Here is an 18,408-nt window from a genome sequence, read left to right as displayed (position 1 = left end):
TACACAATGGTGAGATTAACTGTGGTGCATTCACACATGTACCTAGGAAGGTTGTCAGATCACTCCACAGTCTTTCCTTTTCCTCTCCCCACTCCCTTCCCTTCATTTCCCTTTGTCTAATCCCCTGAATTTCTATTCTCTTCCTCCCCCTTATTGTGTTAGCTTCCACATATCAGAGAAAACATTCAACCTTTGGTGTTTGGGGATTGCTTGTTTCACTTAGCATGATCGACTACAGATCCATCCATTTACTGGCAAATGTCATAAAGTCATTCTTCTTTATGGCTGAAAATAATACCTCATTGTGTATGTGTATATATATATATATATATATATATATATATATATATATATATATATATATATATATATATCACGATTTCTTTATCCATTCACCTGTTGAAGGGCTCCATAGCTTAGCTATTGTGAATTGTGCTGCTATAAACATTGATGTGGCTGTGTCACTGGAGTATGCTGATTTAAACTCCTTTGGATATATACCAAGGAGTGGTGTAAGTGGATCAAATGACAGGTCCATTCCTAGTTTTTTGAGGAATCTCCGTACTAGGTGAAGTAAGCCATTACCCTTTGTAGCCTGGTGTGCTGCTTCTCTGCCCCTGTGATCTTTTCATCAGACCCATCATGAGACCTTGATAGAACCTCAGAAGTGGAATGTTTGCGCAAGATTAAATAGTGGTTGCACTAATTTGCTGTCCCACCAGCAATGTATGAGCGTACCCTTTTCCCCACATCCATACCAACATTTATTGTTTCATGTATTCTTGATAATTGTCATTTTGCCTGGAGTGAGATGAAATCTCAGTGTAGTTTTAATTTGCCTTTCTCTGATTGCTAGAGACATTGAACATTTTTTCAATGTATTTGTTGATCATTGGTATTTCTTCTTCTGTGAAGTGCCTGTACAGTTCCTTTGCCCCTTTATTGATTGGGTTATTTGTCTTTGGGGTGTTAAGTTTTTTGAGTTCTTTGTTTATCCTGGAAATTAATGCCCTACCTGAGGTACAGGGGACAAAGATTTTCGCTTATTCTATAGACTGCCTCTTCATGCTCTTGATTGTTTCCTTTGCTGTGAAGAAACTTTTTAGTTTGATTCCATCCCATTTATTGATTCTTGATTTTACTTCTTGCACTTTAGAAGTCTTGTTAAGGAAGCCAACATGTTGGAGTGTTGAGTCTACATTTCCTTCCAGTAGATGCCGAGTTTCTAGTTTAATTCCTGGGTCTTTGATCCACTTTGAGTTGAGTTTTGTGCAGGGTGAGAGATAGAGGTTAAATTTCAGTCTACTACATGTATTCCCAGTTTTCCCAGCACCATTTGCTGAAGAGGCTGCCTTTTCTCAAATGTATGTTTTTGGCAACTTTGTCTAGTATGAGATAACTGGATTTATGTAGGTTTCTGTCTGAGTCTTCTATTCTGTTCTATTTGTCTTCTTGCCTGTTTTGGTTTCAATATCATGCACTTTTTTGTTACTATAGCTCTGTAGTATAATTTAAGGTCTGGTATTGTGATGCCTCCTGCTTTGTTTTTCTTGCTAAGGATTGCTTTGGCTATCTGGGCCTCTTATTTTTCCAAATGAATCCCATGACTGCTTTAAAAAAAAAATCCCTCTTAATTCAACTTCCACCACTATCACTCAATTAAAAAGCCTTCCAAGTTTGTACTACCTGTGTATAAAGACGGACAAAGTTCACAAAAGTAAGTTCATCTTTGACATTTTGTAATCTGCATTTCCTACTTCATATATACGAACACCATCAATTTGTTCAATTTCAAGTTAGTTAAAATTAATAAATACGTGAGTATTCATTCATTTTATATATGTATGCATTTATATAAGATAAATATATATAGTTATTTTTAATTAACACATAAAAATTGAACATATTTATTGGGTACCATGTGATGTTTCAATACATTATGACATTGCACAGTATTCAGATCATGCTTATATTACCTAATCCTTAAATACTTATCATTTCTTTGTAGTAAAAATATTCAAAATTATATCTTCTAGGTGTTTTGGAGCACACAGTCAGTTGTTATTCATAGGCACCTTGCTGTGCAATATAATACTGACCAAACCATAACTTAGTACCCCTTGATCAGCCTTTCCCCACCCCCTCTTTCCCCTGCCCTCCCCAGCCTCTGGCAACCACCAGATATTCTCAACTTCTATGAGATCGACTTTTTTAGATTCCACAACAAGTGAGGTTGATCATACAGTATTTGTCTATCTGTGCCTAGTTTGTAACAGTGGTCCCTTCACCTTCTGAATAGAGCCCTTGTTTGTTTTAAAGCTTATTTATTTATATATTTTTAAAATTTTTGTTTTGGGGTACCAGGGATTGAACTCAGGCTCACTCAACCACCGAGCCACATCCCTAGCCCTATTTTGTATTTTTTAAGAGACAGGGTCTCACTGAGTTGCTTAGCAACTCATTAAATTGAAGAGGATGGCTTTGAACTCCTGATTCTCCTGCCTCTGCCTCCCGAGTCGCTGGGATACAGGCGTGTGCAACTGTGCCAGTGTAAGGCTTATTTTTTTTTAATGTCTTTTTTCCCCCTCTCTTCTCCCCTCTCCCCGTCTCTAACAAGATTAGGGAGACAGTGTTCTCTTTTTTCCCTTAGTTGTTCTGCCTTTGAAAACACCATTAGAGGAAGGAGATGCCTGCTGAGATCTGGGAAGTTAATATCTCCCAAATTAACAAGTGAATCCTAACAGGCCATCAGGGCACCCTGAAATGTATCCCTTGAAAAGTTTCTTTAAAACCTTCCTGTCCTTCCTGATGGGGAGAGTCACAGCCTTTGGGACAGGAATCCCCTGTGTTTCTCCTTTGTTAGCAAAGCAATAAACCTTCTTTCCCCCTTTTCTCAGACACCATGTCTTCATTATTAAATTGGCATTTATTGGCATTGGGGACAAGGACTGAGCTTTCAGTTACAGGCTTATTTCACTTATTGTAATCATCTCCAGTTCCACCCATGTTGTTGTAAATGATAGGATTTCATCTCTTTTTATGGCTGAATAATATTCCATTGTGTATATATATGTACCATGTTTTCTTTATCCATTCAGCAGTTGATGGACACTTAGGTTATTTCCATTTCTTGGCTCTTATAGAGCTGCAATGAATGTGGGAGTACAGAAGTTTCTTTGACATATTGGCTTCATTCCCTTTGGATATATGTACTGGAGTGGGAGTGCTAGAACATAGTACAGTTCTACTTTTAATTTTTTGAGGGACAGCCATACTGTATTCCATAACACCTGTCCTAATTTCCATCCCCAGCAACGGTGCATTAGTGTTCCCTCCTCTGTTCATCCTTGCCAGCACTTGTTATCTTTGTCTTTTTGATAGGAGCTATTCTAACTGCAGTGAGATGATATCTCATTGTGGATTTGATTTTCATTTCCCTGTCTTCTTTTGAGAAAAGTCTATTTATCTCTACTGCCCATTTATTTTTTAAATTAGATTGTTGGCTTTTTGCTATTGAATTATTTGAATGTTCTATTAACCCTTTGCCAGGTGTATAGCTTGCAAATATCTTCTCCCATTCCGTTGAGTGTCTCTCCACCCCATGGGTTGTTTCCTTGGCTGTGCAGAAGATTTTTAGGTTGAAGTAACTCCATTTATCTATTTTCGTCTTTGATTTCTGTGCTTTTGAAGTCATATCCAAAGCATCCTTGCCTATCCTAACCCACTTCATGTATTTAGAACCTTCAAACCCATCTTTCCTGCCTCTGCCAACCAAAGGGCCACTCTGCTCCAGGTTGTGACAGGAAGTACTGAAATATCAGGACCCCCCAAATTAAGAGAGGAAAGAGAAGACCAAAGCAGAGCTGAGGAGTCCTAGAGAAGCCAGTGTAGTGTGAGAACCAGTGCAGATTGATGGCTTCTGGGAGCCTTGGATCAGGAAGGAGAAACAGGGAAGGAGAGATCGCAGGTTCCCCAGTGCCATCGAACCCGTTCTCTCTCTCCTAGGTTGTCGTCTGAAATAGTGTTTGCTGAGATACAGTCTAAAGATCGCCTGTATCTATCTGGTCTAAAAAGTCTGAATTACTTGGCCCTGAACTATACCAATGGGAAAATCAAGTGGGTCCCACCAATCTGTATTTCAACAAATTCCCCAGGACTGGCAACCCTTGCGCACACCAAAAACTGAGAACCCGTTGCTAAAAGGATCAGGTCTGGTTTATTGCCTTCTAGACACTCAGGGGCCATTATGGTAGGACAATGCAATAAACCCTTGGGTGGCTTTTCTACCCTTCTGCTCTTTTCAACAGACCAGTCATGAGACCCTGATAAAAGTAGAATGTCTGCACAAGATGAAATTGTTACTGGGGAAAAACCGAAACAAACTCTGTGGCTTCTTTTGTTCTTTAGCCAACTTAGAAATCACTGATTTGGGAGGTCATACAGCTGGCTCGTGGTTAAGACCCTTAAGCGGCCTTCTGCTTTCAATTGCAGTTCTCACAATATTCTCTCTTCTTTTGGGCCCTTGCCTATGTCACTTGCCCAAGTTTGTCTCTTGTAGGTTTCAGCAGTTTCAAACAAAATTAATGGTTGCCTGGTGGCTTCAGCCCATTCCAAGTCAGGAACTCATGCCACTGACCCCTTCAGATCAGGAAGCGGAAGATTTCTATGACCTTCAAAGGTAGGCAGGATCCTTGTAAGAATGTTACCCTGAAGAAGTCACAGAAGAAAACTTTGGTCCTTGTTTTCCTAAGAGAAAGGGGATAAAATTCTCTCAGGGGGGAATGAGATAGTCGGGGCCACCCCAGGGGGACAAAAGGCTGGGACAATGAAGTAAAGCCCTGGGTGAAGTAAGCCATTACCCTTCGTAGCCTGGTGTGCTGCTTCTCTGCCCCTGTGATCTTTTCATCAGACCCATCATGAGACCTTGATAGAACCTCAGAAGCGGAATGTTTGCACAAGATTAAATTGTCATTGGGGAAAAATGCAAATAAATCCTCCAGCTTCCCTTGTTCTTAGTCAACTTTAAAAATCACTAATTTTGGAGGCTGCATGGTAGACAATGCATTAGTAGCTTCCTGCTAGTTTTGCCGTAGATAACACCTTTGATGGGTGTGCTATCCAGTGATCAGGGTTGCCTCGGTTACTTCTCTAGGACTTGAAGGGAACTTCTGCTGAGAACACTGACTTTTCACTTGGGCCTGCGGATGTCTGATGGGTGGCTAGAACAGGATGAAAGGCCTCAGCATCTTTGTTTTCAGACTACATCTGTCCCCTTTCCTCCCTAACTTTTGGGTCAGATTCTACTTCCTCTACCTATAGACGTGTTGATTGCCCACTGGAGCTGAAAAGTGTTTTTTCCTTACCCCAAACTTATGCTTTTTCAGCAGCTACAAGCACCCAAAGTGCTTCACCCCTGTCATAAGGCCTGGATAGAGCCCCAAGGCCAGGATGCTGGCCCAGGATGATGGTGCCAATCATAAGAGCAACTTAGCCATTCTTAAGACAATTTGACTGTGACCAGCAGTGGTCCAAGCTTCATGCAAGAAGAAGCACCTTTTGGAATTGTGCCCCTGGCTAGTGGAAAATTACAGATGTTAGCCCACTCCAGCAAATCAATAAAAGTCTACATCTCTGTTTGGGAAGCAGCCTGGTCTTCCTCTTGATGGGTGCATTGCCCTGTGTGCTCCCAAAACTTGGTTCCCTCTCATTTCTATTGTTTCCAAACCAAAGGATTCCATCTCCAGGAACAAAAAATAGTGAGAAATGGAAGGCAGGTGTTCAGGAACAAGAAGTGCAAAGGCTCAGAGATGACATTTTCAGAGTAGTGGGAATGTGGAATGTTGTGGGAGGGCCAGAGTCAAAGATGAGACTGAGGGGCTGGAGACAGGTGTCAAAACCTTGTTAGTATAAAGGCCAAGGAAGTGGACAGCAGGAAGCCCTCAAGAGAACTTTCCTCAGTGTGTGTCATAATCAGGGTTGGCCTGGGCCAGGGGATTCCTGTGATGGGGAGATCAATATGGATGCCGCTCTGCTGAGCCCTACTCCAAGCCCATGACAGTGAGATGTGAGGTGCCAAAAGCTATGGAATGACATTAGGAGTGCCATTTGTCAGCTGGGTAGGAGGAGGAGTTTGTGGCCACCAGGCTGAGAGCTCTCAAAGAGGATATTGCTGGGACAAATTTGTACTGGCTGAATTCAGACCTGAGACAAGAAAAACAACAATGGTGATTTTGATCCTGTCTTCATTTAAATTTCAATATTTAGCTTATCACGAATTTATTATTATTATTTTGGTGAAAATATTATTTACCTTGATCTACTTACATTTTTTTTTCAGTCTCCCCCTTAAAGCTCAATGTCATGATTTGTTGTTTTATGAAAGACATTTATTTGTCTTATTTATTCCTTTAACATTTAGTAAATGCACATCTGGGACACACTTATTTGTCTTATTTATTCTACAAACATTTAGTAAGTCGCATTCCAGGATAAAGACCCAAACTGAACACAAGCCCTGCCTTCTGTCAATCAGGACAGAGGTCCTTCTCACCATCTTATCACCTATCAAAATCCTTCTGGCCTATGCAAAATGAGACAAAGACAAAAAGAGATTGGGGAGGGGGAGTTCTAATTTCTACTGAAAGACGAAATCTTCAGCTACCAACCCATCACTTTGAAACAGAAGGCCACTTTTTGACTGTGTGGTTATTAGCACATGGTGGGATACCTCCATGACCAGCATCCGCCTCCCTCCTTCCACAGTCTGGTCCGGTTCTAGCCCTGGTTTCCTGGGGCCCACTTCCTCCAGCTTGGCAGTCCTGTGGCCTTGTTGGGGTTATAATTAGATTTGCAAATTCAGCACCCAGGCTGCTTCCTTCTACAGAGTGAGCTCATGGTGGAGCTATCACAAAAGTTTCAATAGCCCCTTCTACAGTGTGATAACCTGAGAAAGCCCCCCCCAAGGTTGAGTTAGTGCCCCCACCCCACTCCTCAGATGCCGACACAGGCCTACTGAGTACATGATGCCATTTCAGACCATCTAGCTTTGAAATCCAAACTCCTAATTTTGCCTTTAATTAAAGTGGTCATAGAAATTAATAAGTGACAGAGAATTCAGGAAAATTATGCACGAACCTCCTCCTGTCCCAAACAGAGAAAATCATATTCCAGGGAAATTTGGCAATTGCTCCAAAGTTAATTTCATGGAAGATTTCCTATTTCTTTTCATTGTATCCTGCTCCTTCCCTTTCCATATCTGGTCTGAATCTCTTGGTAGAAGATAAGCTTTCCCATGGCAGAGAGGTGCCTCCAACCGTCCTTGGCCACAGCCCAGAGCCACGATTATAGCACAAGCCCTATAAGCCATCGTTGAAAGACTGCCTTGCACAGACTAGTAGACAGACTTGGAGAACCAACCATAAATGCTGAAGGCAGCATTTATGGAGCGTATATTATGTGCCAGATGTCACATACATCATCTCACTAAGCTCTCACAACCTCCCCATGGGATAGGTCCCATTATTATCCCATTTTTTAGTGGTAATAAAATTCTTAACTATGTTTCACTAGGATTAAGTATATCCACACTGTTGTGGTTATCCCCATTTTTATAAACGAGAACATTTGGCTCAGAGAGTTTATGTGATTTGTCTTGTCCTACAGCTGGTAGACCACAGAGCTGGTGTTCCAAATCAGTTGTGACTCCAGAGCCCATTCGGCCCAGCCCTCTCTGGACTGCCTTGTTTTAACTTGACGCCTCATCAGGGCAGGTGACTAACTTCACCACAGGTCTCTCTGGTCACCTTTCTCTCTGTCCCAGGAGATGGCATCCAGTCCTTCTATCTGTACAGAGGTCTTGTTGGGGACACAGGTGATCCCCACCCCTGCCCTGCCCTGCTATTGATTCCCAAGGTCAGACTTCTTGTTAGAGGGAACATGGGCTCTTCCAGCCTGTGTTTCAGTCTTTAGGAGAAAAAAAGAAAAGGGACAGATGGGGACGGGGGAGGGGTCAAGAGAGAAGATGGTGCACTCAGGTGGCTGAAGGGAATAGGTAGGGACTTTCTGGGTCTGGAACATGCTCAGAAGTAGAGTATGTTTATCTCGATACCTAGTCAGAATGGCCATCTGACAGTGCCTGAGAAGAGCGGCTGTCCACCTCAGGCGAGCATCTCTCTGCCAGCACCCTCTCTCACTAACAGCCTGTGAACCACAGAAAGTAATTTGCAAGTTTCTCCAGGCGGTCACACCCTACCATTTCTTTCTTTCTTGCCAAGATCTGCAAATATATGGTGTTAGGGTTGGCATGTCTGGACCGTTGAGCTGGGTTATAAGCAGGCAGAAATCGGGCTGACCTGGCACAGTCAGGACTACGATGATTCCACTAATACTCTCTATCTTAAAAAAAAAAAAAAAAAAAAAAAATCCTGGTCCCATTTACCCTGAAGGAGGCAGGTAGGCATGGGACAGCCACACTGAAACTGATGACATGAAAGGAAACTATGCTACAGACCAGATGTTGTGTTTGGAAGAGACTCCTGAGGGCAAGCTGTTTAATTTTGTCTCTCTGTTAGACTCTGATGGGCTCATTGTTCTACAAGGTATGGACAGTTGATTTTTTTTTTTTTTTCTGTAATGGGGATTGAGTCCAGGGGTACTTTACCACTGAGCTGCTTCCCAACCCTTTTTAATTTTTAATTTTTTATTTTGAGACACAGTCTTGCTAAGTTGCTAAGGGCCCTGCTAAGTTGCTGAGGCTGATCTTGAACTTGTGATCCTCCTGCCTTGGCCTCCCAAGTCGCTGTGATTATAGATGTGCACCATTATGCCTGGCTGACAGTTGGAATTTTGATATACTCCCAGTATCTCCTCTACCAGCATCAAAATCACTATGCAAAACCCATGTTCCTAAACCAAAACAGCTGCCAATAAAAGTCAGTGGCAAAAAAAAAAAAAATTCTGAAAAATTGTAGAAAATACTATGTTTAAGAATTCAAACATATCCTTTAAAAAATTAACTTCATAATTAATGGGTAAAAAGAGTCTTGGCTGTGCCTACCTGGTACCATATAGTATTGTCATCTGCTTGTCCAGATCTATTTCTGCAGCTAAAAGCATAGATATTTTCAGGAAAAGAATGATTTTGAGGGATGCTTTTGTCCTGTATACTGAAAATATTTGACCCAGTTAAATTCTTCTTCCTGGGATCTGAGTTAAAAAAAGGTATTGAGAATATCTTATGTGTAGGGGTCGGGGAAAAAGCAAAACTTCCAATTCTTAAAAGGCATCTAGAAGTATGTATCAAGAATACATATTAAGATAAACTTTAAAACAATATCTAATTGGTCAAAGGAAAATATCACAGGCCCTTCAAATACACTATTTTACGTTAAATAAGCTAAGAAGTTTCATTATCAGTTTTAATGGTGATAAAACACACAAAGTATAAAATTCAACCATTTCTATGTGTACAATTCAGTATCATTTAGTAAATTGGCAAAGTTGCACAACTACCACCAATATCTAGTTCTAGAACATTTTCATCATCCTAAAAGGAAATCTCTTACTCAGAGAGTAGGAATTAGCAATTTTAAAGCAATTTTTTTTCAATTTGCTTTTGAGGTATTGTATATGAATAGCTTTTTTAAACTCTTTTTTAAAATTTATTTATTTTTGGTCCCATGGATCAGACCTGGGACCTTGTACATGCCAGACATGTGACTTACCACTAAGCTACATCCCCAAGTCAGATTTTAACCATTCTAAGATGTTGTTGACTGCATTCACCCTAAAAAGTAGCTTTGGGTATGTCAGGCTCAATCACTAGGGATTGGCTTGGAAACTGTAATGATCTTTGAACGCACTATGAAATAAGTCCTTCTACTGCAAAGAGGACCTTGACCTTGAATAGGCTGTAAAGACAAAATAATCACATATCTGTAGAGTCCAATTTCCCTGCGGTTTGGTATTGAGAGTCCCATTTTCTTTCTCAGGAGTATATTTGTCATGTTTGTATTTGATTCTATTGTCATTATTTGCACGAAAATAAAATGACTCTTCCCTAGTACGTTCAGTACCAAGTATAGCATTAACCTACTTTTTGTACTTAAAAAATTATTCTTCACCCTGCATCTTTTTACACTTTGAACCAGGTAAAGTTGTCAAGTGGTAAGGGCAGGTAGAGCACAGGAGGAATTTCGTCCTGTGTTTGAGCTCAAATTCTCTATTTCAAGCACCCTTGGGCACAACCTCCCCCTGTGGAACTCCACTTACTTGGGTGTGGTCACTGGCTTCTGACCTTTCCTTCTTTCTCACCACCTTCTTGAACAATGTTCCATTCATCCAGCCAACAATGTTGATTGAACCCTCCTCTGTGTGGGAGGTGGAGAGGATGGCTCTGTGGCCCCTGGGTCTAAGCTGGCTGTGGATAAATGATTCCTGTGCTGGGGACAGATAATGACTTGACTCCTTAACCTGTTCCACTTGGGAGCTGGATTTGAACCAGAATCCTGAGACACTACCGATGGAGAGGCATGAGGGAAGTTGAGGCTGGGGGATAATTTTTGGAATGGGACGTTCACTGTCCATTTTACATATTTACAGATACAGTGTCCCTATTATTTATGCTATATATTATTAGTATATATTTTTATTTCCCTTTCCCAGATTAAAAAAAAAAAAAGACTAAAGAGGATTATGACTTTCCCAAAGACTATGAGCTAGTTAATTGCAAAGCAAGAATTTAAATCCTGTTCTGTTTGAGTCCAAAGTTCATCTTTCCAGTACAGCAAAAACACCTTCCCAGGATGCCTGCTAAATGATACCACATTGGTGTTGCCTGCCCAGTCTCTCTGTAAAGCCAGCTCTGCTCTTTGTAATTATAACTCGCTCTCGGATGACAGGAACTACTGTGGGAGCATTCTTTGAAAAACATATAGTAGTTTCCTGAGTCAGCGTGGAATTCAAGTTTGGGCCTGGAAGCATGCAATAACCTGAAATACTGACAGCATGAAACTCAGGTTTCTGACTCATAAGTTAGCTGCCTTTTAGTTAAAAGAAAAAAGTCCAGGAAAAGTACAGAACACTGACTAAGCTGGAATGGTATATTGGCCATAAAATTATATACATGGTATACATGGCCACCTCTTCTTCCTCCTCATAAGCAGAGAGGAGGTGTACCTCTAGGGTTGCCTTTGATGGTCTGAGCTTGAACAGAGGCTTCACCTCTCTGACCTCAGTTTTCCTAGCTGAGGAATAGAAGGCTGGATGTCCTCTCAGGTCCTTGCAAGGTGATCAATTATGCTTTTCCATCATGCCGTGTCTCTACACATGGCAAGGTAAGCAGGCATGGCCACTCGTGGACACTGTGGCTCATCATTTCTAGGGTCTCATGTGAAATGAAAATGCAGACCTCTTGTTTGAAATTATAAGGCAAAAATTTCAGGACAGCATCAGCAGAGCATTACACTAAGCACAGAACCCTTCTGTATGCATGGCCACTCACCAGGAAGCTCAGAGGCCTGTGTTCAGTGTGTTCCCTGCCTCGTGTGAAGGAATGAAATCTGGGGCAGCTGGAGCCCCCAGCAGTGCTGCTGGGAGGCAGGGGTGCTCCTGGGGTAATGAGATCCTTCTTCAGGGAAGTGGTCAACAGAGAAGAGCAACCCAGCAATGGGACACTGCATGTCCATTAAACTGGCTACCTTGCCTTGCTTTTGAAGTAAGCATTGACCCAACCATGTTGGACTCATGGTCGGTTTAGGAGGCCCAGATCACAGTGCTGTAAAAGAGTTGTGCAAATATCATTAAAACATAAGACGTCAGGTGTGGCTGCCAGTGGACTCCCTTTTAGAAGGGAGGTGAAGGCAAAATGGGCAGGAGAGGGTGGGTCAACTGAGCAAAAGCAGGGGCTTGTGGGAGGAACTCTTAGGAGGCCGATAGCCTCAGCTGTGGAAAAAGGTATGGAGAGGAAGGAGGCAGAAAGGGAGAGGAGCTTGCTCACTGATGGATGGGGAACAGGGACAGAAACATGAATATGCTGGGGGAGACACAACCAGGAGGTGGGAATCCCTGAGAGGTCTCTACCACAGCCAGCATCTCTGAGTCCCCACCAGCCAACAAGAGCCTGCCAGCCTACCACAGTGTCATCACACTTTGGGGTCCCCCCTCCCCTGATCTGGAGGAAGCACAGGGATGGGGCTAGAATTCCATCCCATCCGCATTTCTAACCCCTAATCATGTGCTTGGTCCCTGGGGACTAGGAAGCACAGTGGGGACATGGAATGAGAATAGCAAGGCTGTCCCTGAGAGCTTAAACATCAAAAGGAGAGAAATAAGGTCGCCTTAAAGAAGAAGAGTGGCCCCTCCAAGAGCAGTAGATGGTGGCCTGCAGGGGCTGGGAGGAGAGGGACCTGGGGTAATAGTGTAATAAGCACAGAGTTTCAGTTTTACAAGATGAAAAAGACCCTGGAGATGAATGGTGGTGATGGTTGCCTGACATTATGAACGTACTGAATGTTACCGAGCCATACACTTAAAGTTAGTTAAAGGGTAAATTTAATGTTTTATGTATATTGTCGCAACAAAAAGAAATAGAAAACAAGCAAAAATAACAAGGAGACAATTGGGTGTTATCATAAATCCAGGACGCAGGTGTCTGGCTGGGAAGCAGTATCCGTGCCTCTGATACCGTCCTACAAGGAGTCTTGGTGAAGTGGAATTAAAAATTTCCCATGGGCTCTGTAGTGGGTCAAGGGCCCCAAGGCCACATGAGCTTGGAGGCAGAATCTAGAATCAGCCACCAACGGGGAGCAAGTGACATCTCAACAGAGAGCGGTCCCCAACAGCCAGGATCCCTCTCAGGCACCTCCTCCCCTAAGAGCATCAGAGAAGCCAGTTCCTGAGATCTGGATAAGATCGAAAGCAATTTAAAGAGTCATTTTTTAGAAGGAAAAGATAGAACTACTTAATAATAGAGTTGGAATAAACTCTTAAAAAGATTGCACCCTCATAACCCACCCATTAGTTTAAAAAATCTCCACCCCTGGCCACAGAGAGGCCATCTTGGCTGATGGATGAGTCACACCACATCTGGGTCTCAGACACCGCTGCAGGGTGTTTAGTTTTGACTAAGAAGATGTTAAAAGACATCAAAAGCATACCATTTCTCCTGCACCTCTTGCTTTGTCTTTTCTTTTTTTTTTTTATTGAGACATATGTATATTTCTGGGATAAAAGTATGATCATTCCATATAGGTATATAGCATATAATGACAAAATCAGTGTAATAAACATTTCTATCTCCTTGAACATTAATCATTTCTATGTGTTGAGAACTTCCAGGTTCTCCTAGTTACTTTGAAATATATTACAGATTGTTGTGGTCTAGTTACCCTACGAGGCTATAGAACACAGTACTAATTCCTTCTATGTAACTGAGATAGTCTCTCGCTATCCTGCTCCCCATACCCCCTGAGTTCAGTGACCACTCTTTCACTCTGTTCTTCTCTGAGATCAGTTTTTTAGTTTCCACAAATAAGTGAAAGCATATAGTATTCATCTTTCTGTGCCTGGCTTATTTTACTTAACACAATGTCTTCCAGTTCCACCACTTTGGCACAAATAACATGATCTCATCTTTTTAATGGATGACTAATACTCCATTATATGCATTCATATGTGTGTGTGTGTGTGTGTGTGTGTGTGTGTGTGTGTGTATATCTCCAGAATCAGCCACCAGCCTGGAGCATCTATCTAACTTTTGAACAGAGAGCACACACCACATTCTTTATCCATTCACCTCCTGGTGGACATTTTGGCTGATTCCATATAATCTTGGCTATTTGAATGGTGCTGCAGTAACCATGGAGTGCATCTCTTTCATACGTGATTTAACTTCCCTTGACTCTGCGCCCACTAGTGAAACTGTCCGACTAAATGGGAGTACGCAAGGAATGTCCATATGTTTCCATAGTTGCCGTACTAATTTATGCCACAAAACAGCATAAAAGTTCCCCTTTTTCTGCATCCTTGATAGCATTTATTTGTTGTCTATTTGGTAATGGTCATTCTAATGAGGGTGAGGCAACATCTCATTGTAGTTTCCATTTGCATTTTCTTGGTGATTAGTGATACTGAGCACTTTTTCATATTCTTTTTGGCTATTTGTATCTTTTTGATAAATGTCTGTTTGGGTCATTTGCTTTCGTCTTTATCCAGGGTCTCCAAGTACTAGTGTCCCTGGACCTCAGGACAGCATATTCTGCTCCAGAACAAGCGCAGTGCACCCACTTCTGCAAGAATTTGGGTATGGGAGACCCATCGCCCTTGGATGTCTTTATAACTGCTACCAACTAATCTACTTCTGTCCCAACTTTCAGGATTTCCACTCAATGTTGACTCCGTCTATTTATAAAAGTAGAAACAGAGACCATTTCAATCCAGACTCATGTCTGGAAATCTTCCTGCTCTCATTTCTCTGACTAGGAGAGAATGATCCATACCTCAATGGTGCATGAAGCTCATGAAATTTAGTTTTTTTATTTTTATCATTTAAAATTAACAAAAACAACTCATTGATATTTAAGCCCAAGAATCTCTAGCCTTTTCCCTTGGCAACTTCTCCCCTAAATCTCTCAGACAGAAAAAAAAATCTTCTGTGAGCAGAGGCCACACCAATTGCCAAGATGTCTATCATATAGTCTACATATTAAATACTCATTGTTACTCTAAACTTCTTGTTCTAGAGATAATTCATTCCACTTGTTTGGAGTCCAAGTTTCTGAGGGGTGGCACAATTTACATTTTGGACCAGATAATTCTTTGTTGTGTCCACACTCACTAAGGGGATCGTCAATTAGACTATCTAGGAATATTACTGCTCTCTGCCTACTAGATGTCAATAACCCCCAACTGTGAACAAAATAACCCCTGGGGGCAAAATTGTCCCAGATGGAGAAGCTCTAAAAGATAGTTAAGTCTTGGGTGAGGCCAAGGGGAGGCTACGTCTATGCATTTTCTTTTCTTTTTTTTTCTTTTTTTGGTATTGAGGATTGAATTTAGGGGCATATGAAGACTGAGCCACATCCCCAGCTCTATTTTATATATTTTTTTAGAGACAGGGTCTCACTGAGTTGCTTAGCACCTCGCTTTTGCTGAGGCTGGCTTTGAACTCTCAATCCTCCTGCCTCAGCCTCCCGAGAGGCTGGGATTACAGGCGTGCGCCACCACCGGCTATGTCTATGCATTTTATTAAAAAGCCAAAGAAAGCCATCAAGTGCCTCAATTTCCCTCTAAAAAGCCCTCATTTAACCTCTCTCCCTTTCCCCCCTTGCACATATTCTTTAACAGATTCCTTGATGTCATTATAAGAGGCCACAGTAAGGTCTCCTTTAAAAATCAGCTAAGTAGCCGGACACGGTGGTGCATGCCTGTAAACCCAGGTACATGGGAGACTGAAGCAGAGGATCTCAAGTTTGAGGTCAGCCTCAGCAACCTGGCGAGGTAGGTCCTAAGCAAGTTAGTGAGACTCTGTCTCAAAATGAAAAATAAAAAGGGCTGGAGGTATGGCTCAGTGATTAAGAACCCTGGGTTCAATCCCCAGCACCAAAAAAGGGGATGGGGGAGAAAGAGAGGGAGGGAGGGAGGGAGAGAGAAAGCCAAATGAGTAAATTCTCCAAGTAGTCAATGGAGTTAATCATCTGCGGGGAAAACCCAAGAGACTATGAATGTGTGCCTCAAGCATTCAGTACCAGCCTCCTCCAATCTCTGATTGATCTAGGGGCAGGGCTGGAATGCAATTGTAGCTCAACTCTTGGCAACCTAACCTAATTAATTGTATCCCAACCCTTTTGGAGATGGTTTGCATGAAGAGGAAGGAGCTGTTCCAAAGTAGCACGCATCAGAGGTTGGATGGGGACAGAGGGTGCCTCAGACACACAGACATGTTTTAGGGTTTTCCAACCATACTTATGCACAGATGGGTGAGAGAGTCACCTGAGTTTTCTTGGCCGATGACCCTGAAGTCCACACTCACTAAGTAAATTTCGGATAATGTGTCTCCTATAGAGCTTTCCCCACAAGAAGAAAGGATCCTTGTCTAGTTGCTCCGAACATTCCATTCATCATTGTGACACAAAACAGTCAGTTGGGTAGATTCTCGGTGGACGTGAGGCAGGTAGGTAGTGTGAGGTGAATGGGAAGCCAGGCTGCCTGGGGTGGGGTGGGCTGTCCATCTCTACCATCCGGTGCTGTGGCTCCTGTTCGCACCCCTGCCCTGCCTGCTGCTCCAGTTAAGGGGGAACTGGATCCATAATGGGAGGAGGAGAAGAGATGACAAACAACCACTCACAATGGGTGGGCTGAGGTCCTGGCTCTTGGGTTCACTTTCTTTTTACTTCTCGTACTGACCCAGTGATATCAATTATGCTGGGTACTTTGGCCCATGTCGTCCTACTTTGTCTTCATAATAAGCCTGAGGAAGACAGGCCTAATCTCACTTGACAAGTGGGGAAACTGGGGCGTGCTAAATGGCTTCTTCAGGACCCATGGCTAGTAACCAACCACTGGAATCAACCCTTTTGGACTCTACTTGCATCTTCCTTCCAAATTAATGAAGAAGTATCTCCAGGGGGGTCACGGGATAAAATGGTAACCTTAGAGACTATAACATACCTAATATATCTCTCTGCTGCAAGGATCGCACAGCGTCAGAGAGGAGAGGGATTTGGGGGATTGTTTGATCCAAACTCCTCATTTTGTAGAGGAATTTGGACCAGACCAACATAGGGGACCTAGAAGAGAAGAGAATATGTCCAGGATCATGTGGGAGAGAAGAACACAGAAGTGCCAAAAAGGAAAGACTCCGGGGCGTGGTAGGTGAGTGGGCTTGGGTGGAAGTGCAGAGAGAAGCAGAGGGGAGGATGAGTCAGAGTCAGAGCCGATCATGAAACCATGACAGAAACAGGAAGGACCAGGGAGGGAGCTAGTGATGGAGAGGTTAAAAGAAGTTGAATTTGTTTCTGAAGAATTGAACTTGAGAAGTCAAGGAACTGGGAACTCCAGTTGAAAACTCGAAGACCTGAGAAGAGAAAACATATCCCAGCAACCGACAAATCTCAGGGCGAGCACCCTAGCACCAAGACCCAGGCACCCATGGCAGGACTCTGTCATGCTCAACAGTTTTACCGGCCGCTTAGATGACAGCTGAGAGAGGGATATCTGTCATGTCTATAATCCATGCAAAGCAAAATACCACAGATGGTCACAGAATCAATAGACAAAATAGTCAGAAAGAAGAAATGAAACTAGCACCAACTTTATCAGGAATCAATGTAAAATCCACTGTTCATGTTCAGAAAATCAACTGCCCAGAATCAATAAGAGTAACAATGGTAATAATATTAATAGCTGTTATTCTTAAATTCAATAATTGCCATGTGCCAGGAATACTGTGTCATCGCTTCACAAGACTACTTAATCCTTATAATAGTCCCGTGACATTTATACTGTTATTATCATCTTTACCTTACAGGTAGGTGAGGGAGGCCCAAAGTCACAAACACCTTGATTTGTCTATCTGAAAAACACTATACTCTTTATCCAATAAGATGAGGATTGGGGAGACCTGATTTGACCATGCTTGTGTCAAAGACCTTTTCTACTTGTAAAATAAGCAAGTATGTGTGAGTGCGTGTGTGCTACAAAAACAAACAAACAAAAAAAAAACACAAGCACAAATGATGAGCAAATTTGGAAGTTATACAAATGGAAAATTTCCCCTTCAAATTGGTTTCTCAAAACTGAAAAGAATAAATTTGAATGTGCTTCAGGATTGTAAAATTTGAAATGTTCACCTAGAAGTGTAAAATTTTTAAGATCATAAGAACAATGTTTACTGTGGAAGAATCAAGAACCCAGAAGAGTTTCTAATGATACCACCACCTTATAAAATGCAAGAGAAAACCTCAGCTAAGAATCCACTAGAAGATCCTGAGAGTCTGTGAACTCCCCCTCACATGGGAGCCCACCTCACGTTGTGCTTTGGTGGAAGCAGACATCTCTGTGGTCATGCCCAGCTCCCTTGCCTGTCTCAACTCCTCTACACAGACACTCGAGGTGAGAGCTCACCTCAGCCTTCCATTCGGAAACTTTTCCTTTCTCCTTCATCTCAAGAATCCTCTACTTCCCTTCTAATCCTATATTCCTACCTGCCCTCTTTTCCTTGGTTCACTCTGTTTTTCTCCTGGTCACTCCTTTTGCCTCCATTCTCATTTCAGACCTGGAAATATACCCCGTGGGCCAGGGTCCTCCCTTCTGATGCTTGGATGGACACTCATTGTCATTTTTTTTTTTTTTGGCTAAGAATTTGAGCAGATTCCAATATAACTTTAACAAGCATAAGAGCATAAACATAGC

General features: G+C 42.3%; 2 protein-coding genes across 10 annotated transcripts in view; one reads left to right on the top strand and one right to left on the bottom strand.

Moving 5' to 3' along the window:
• Positions 1 to 18,408, top strand: part of Dntt (DNA nucleotidylexotransferase) — a 193,361-nt gene that overhangs the window by 104,659 nt on the left and 70,294 nt on the right. The gene's annotated exons all lie outside the window — the stretch shown is intronic.
• The window catches only part of Blnk (B cell linker), a 68,678-nt gene that overhangs the window by 47,923 nt on the left and 2,347 nt on the right, over positions 1 to 18,408 (bottom strand). Inside the window, exon 2 of one of the 3 annotated variants that reach the window (XM_040273756.2) lies at positions 4,637 to 4,746. The exons of the other annotated variants lie outside the window; for them this stretch is intronic. The gene's annotated coding sequence lies outside the window, so the exon portion shown is untranslated. The remainder of the gene's footprint in view (positions 1 to 4,636; positions 4,747 to 18,408) is intronic. 3 annotated transcript variants of the gene reach the window in all.

Source organism: Ictidomys tridecemlineatus, chromosome 1 (genome assembly GCF_052094955.1).
Source record: "Ictidomys tridecemlineatus isolate mIctTri1 chromosome 1, mIctTri1.hap1, whole genome shotgun sequence".
NCBI classification, from domain to species: Eukaryota; Metazoa; Chordata; class Mammalia; order Rodentia; family Sciuridae; genus Ictidomys; species Ictidomys tridecemlineatus.
Note: the sequence above shows the minus strand (reverse complement) of the source record. Positions and strands in the feature narration are given on the sequence as shown.